Here is a 5,043-nt window from a genome sequence, read left to right on the forward strand (position 1 = left end):
CCATAGCATTTGGTGTGTCTTGTCAGTAAATACCACACTCTGCTTAGTAGTTTACATGAGTTGTACTTGTAGGAACACGATGTAGGGAACACAAATATGAAAACTGAAAATATGCTTTTGGATACTCACTCTATGAACTCAACTATTATGTAATCATGAAGCAGGGACATGATTAAGAATATAAAACACTGAACTCAAAGCAGAATGTAAGAGTATCTCCCACCCAAATAACACTGATTCTGAAAAGCATAAGAAAAATGAATTATGCCTAGAGAGAAACAGGTAAAGGTTCTTTTATTTATCTATCTGTGGTATTATTAAAGAATCAACTCTACCTAACAGGAGATTTCCCAGAATATCTCACACTTTCCCCTCTTATTTTTATACGTCATTAAAAAGCACTTCTGTGATTCGTTTTTTTACATTTTTATCACTTTGTATTATCTTAAATTCTGCTAAGAATTGAAAATATTGTGAGACAACTGATATATCTAGTGTGATATGACTCATATAACACTAGAGTGCACATACAAAGAACACTAGAAAATTCTGATTCATATATTTCTGAAAGTAAGTAGTGAATATTAATAACAGGCAAATTGTTTTAAAAATTTTACTTTGACATTGATACTTTTTTAAACAGTCACACTAATACTCTTAAAAAAAAAGATTTCAATGAATGAAAGATCTGATCAAATGATATATACTTATAAATCTACATAAACTCATTCTCATACATTATTGAAATCCCCCAATCTAAATTAGAGGGACTTTAGCTTGATTAAGTGGTAATTAAGAAAGTAGGGTTTAAGTCTAAGGTTTGCCTAGACAGGTAATTTAATCATTACTGGGTTTTAGTTTTCCTTAGTAGCATAAAGGCATTGAAATAAGTTTTAATATCCCAAAATGTTAAATTGTATAGTTTCAAAACTCATTGATAAACAAAATAAAAATTTTAATAAATGGCAAATCATATGGACAAAAGTCAATCCTGCATTGTATGTGATATTTTAATCCATAGTAATACAAAATATTACAAATGCCAGGGATAAAAAATGATGACAGATAAGTGATTTCTTATAATCCTTCTTAATGCTCATGTCAACCACTGGGAATTATAAAACAATGAGGAGTAAACATCATTACCCACAAAGAAATGTTTTCAAATACAAGATACTCTGCTGCTTCTCTAACATTTTAGAAGATTCATACCCAAGGCCTTATCTTTGGTACATTTTAATTGCCAGCATCTTGTCTATCACTATGTTTATGTGTTATTTAAATCCAGTTGCGTGGTTAAAAAAAAAAAAAAATAGCTTATCTTAAATCAGAGAATTTGATCATTGCAAGTTAAAATTAAATGGGGAGGACCTTAAGATCGTTTCTTTTTAGTATAAATATAGGGAAATATATTTTCATTCATCATCATTTTATTATCTTAAGATATTTTCTAATTAGATGGTTTTACTCTAAATAAACGTGGGTTGTTTTTTTTTGTTTTCTTTTTATGTGTTTTAATTGTCTTTCAAGGGTGAAGGTTACGCATTTGAGGGCAATGAAAAGAACTTTAGAAGTCATGTGTTACATAACAGAAAAATGATTAAATTTCCTGTAGTAAATCCAACTATTTATAATGAAAAATATGAACAATTCTAAGAATTGTGCATGACAGCCACTAAAATCTCACTCAAGAAGACTGTATATTTGATTTGAAAGTAAACTGTAGATTTTAATACTATGATTCTAAAATTTGATAATAGTAAAGTAAAATAAAATGTATGATAGATTTAGGGTTAAACACAGTCATAATACATAGAAATACTTAACAAAAATTACAACATTTATCTTTGCATTGTAGGAAGATATAAAAACTGGCATTTTTTTTTTTTTTTTTAGTTTTATGAAATGTAATTTTCATTAAGACTACATACACATTAAAAACCATTTGAAAAATTTAGGTGAGTCAGTAAAATATAGAGCATATATATATATATATATATATATATATATATATATATATGTGTGTGTGTGTGTGTATGCTGCAAGTATGTGTATATGTGCATGTGTATGCTATTTTAGAAATACTACACTAGAATTTTAAGTTGCTTCCTTAGAACCATTTATTCTAGACATACAGAAGTATCTCTAAAAAAATGAAAGTGGGTTTGACTTATGAATCTAGGGATAAATCTTGGCAGACAGACATAGGGTCTTTTCTAGAGAAATTTCTAATAAGCTAATAAGCACTTACAGAGTAGATAACCCTCCCCTACAAAATAAGATATAACTACTCAGAATAATATTGCTTTAAGTATACCGCTTTAGAAGTCCATGATGTAGCAAGTTTAATCACATTTGTTTTTGTAACAGTCATTTTTCTCAGGACCCTTGTGTGTTGAGATAGTATTTTAGGACAAACTGACTAACTGGGAGGTCTGACAAACTTAAAAAATACTCTATGTAAAATTCCCTCTCTATCTCTATCACTATATCTTTCTATCTCTCTCTGACCTCCGTTTTTTCTAATTTATAAATATATAAATACATTTTCATGAAGACAGGGCATATTACTGGAATAATGGGATAGTCGAGCATGAAAGATGAGGCCTTCTAAGCATACCCCAAATAGAAGAGGCTTACATGAGAAAAAGTAAATTTCTCTACATAAGAGATAATCAGGATTTTTTTTTTTTTTTTTCTTTTTGAAGCAGAGGGAGGGAAGCTGGCAGTTGGTGCTAGAGAAAATTATCCTAAGAGGCAAGGATAAGATAGCAACAAAGGGCATAATACAGCCAGGGAGAAAATTCCCCTTTATGTGTAATGGGTGTCTACTTTTAGGACAATGATGTTTAGTATGAAAATTTTCTCATGTCATATCTATTTTTACAATGTGCTGCCCTGTCACCTGCAATGAAAATAATTTGCACCAATAGGCCTGTTGTAATGGTATTTATGGAGAATAAATGAAGAGTTAATTGAGAAAATGGTAATAATAAAGAAGACAAAGAAATTTCAAAAGGACATTTAAGGTAGGAAGCATTTGTGAAACAAACTTAAACTATCAAAGTATATCATATTGATTTTGAATCCTAAAATTTAAAATAATATTAGAGAGTTGGAAAATCTCAAAGTTCATTTAATTATATTTAAAATTTTCTTATTTAGACATAAAAGGACATTTACAGAATGCTAAAAGTTTAGAATCACCTAGAATATAGTTATTTCATAAAGGGAACTTTAATTTTCAAAGAACTTATCATTTTTATTTGTTGCCTCTGATTTACTTTAATGAATGAAAAATAAAAAGTGTGGCCATCAATTACATTCATTGTATCAGCTTATCTCTTCAGAAACCTTTATTTTATTTTTTATTTTTATGGCACTTCCCCTTATTTATAAATACTTGAATGTAGGTAAGTATATTAAAAAATACATCTTCCTAAACCGACCATAACTGGATATCAATTGGACCCCTTTTAATTTTTTCTAGGTTTAGTTGATGAGTCTTTCTTAGAATTTATGCAGGAGGGTTATATTAGTTTTCTAGGGCTTCCATAATAAAATACCACAGATTGGGTAGCTTATACAACAGACATTTATTTTCTCAGAGTTCTGGAAGCTAGCAATCCAAGATCAAGGTGTCTGCAGAGTTAATTTCTTCTGTGGCACCTTCCTTGGCTTTCTTCCCTTCTTCTTCACATGGTCTTTCCTCTGTGTGTCTTTGTCCTAATCTCCTTTTTTTATTGGTACATCACTCATATTGGATTGGGGCCCACCTTAATAACCTCATTTAACCATGATGACTTAATTTAATGTCCCTGTCTCCAAATATGGTCACAACCTGAGGTCCTGGGCCTTAGGATTTCAACATACAAATCTTGGTGAATACAATTCTGCCCCCGAAAGGGGGTGTATGAGACTAATTCACTTTATAGACCTAATCTAATCATTCAGAATCCTAAAGTGGTGGGTTTGGACCTCACCCCGTCTGTGGAGAAATTTATACTTTTTTGTACAAAATGTTGTGTCTGGAGAGACACTTTAGCATCTTACTTGACTCCAGTCTGTTTATATTCCAGGACTATACCATGAAGATGTATTGAAAATTCTACCACACTGGAGGAGAACAGTACACCATTCAGTTGGTGATCTTGCTGTCATGGAAGCGGCTTGTAATCTCTAATTTTAAATAAATACCTTACACAGTTGTGAACTTATCAATTAAAAGAAACTACTCTCCAACATACATCTATTTCCCTGTACGTTCTGACCTAATTCATAGCCACCTACCTACACGTAGTTGTCTGTGGTTATTTTGCCAAACTATTAAAATAGTCTTAGCTAAAATAATCTATTTTGCTTTTTTCTAGTTCTATATTAACTTTTCCTTCAGCTTTTGATCCTCAAGATTGGGATATGGAAGGATCCTTATATTCTTTACCACACAATTACTGTTCCAGGAACTTCAGTGTTTGCAGTTAGGTGCATGACTTTATTCTCTAATTTCAACACAAACATCTTTTTCATTTTATAATTTCCTACTTTTGTAATTTGGGTTGGTTCTTGTACAAATTTGAAAAGTTGCCCTTACTCTAAGCTATTATTCCCCAGAAATTCCCCTTCACAATGCTTATTTCCACCTGGATATTCTAAAGATTCCCAAAATACTAGTATTCAGGTCCCCAATTCCTAGTTTTCTCCACTATAATACATTTCTCTTTGATAGTTTGAAGTTTAGAGAATGAAATTTGTGAACATATCGCCATTTTGAGTTAGCTCAAAATAATCATCAGGAAATAAAATTCTTGTCCATAAAATTAAAATCTGTATCAATCAATATAAGGCCATATTATTTCCCTTTAATGGAGCACTTTTGATTTCAAATATTCTTTCCACTGAATGTGAAACCACTTACAATCTAGTCCTAACTTGTTTTTCAGTTGGACTCCCATCATTATTCCACCTTTTTTCTTTAATCAAACAAGATATACCAATATTCTTTTCCCAAAATATATTTAAAACTTCCCTTCCTTCGTGTTTTTA

The sequence above is a fragment of the Rhinolophus sinicus genome, linkage group LG04, assembly GCF_036562045.2.
Source record: "Rhinolophus sinicus isolate RSC01 linkage group LG04, ASM3656204v1, whole genome shotgun sequence".
Lineage (NCBI taxonomy): Eukaryota > Metazoa > Chordata > Mammalia > Chiroptera > Rhinolophidae > Rhinolophus > Rhinolophus sinicus.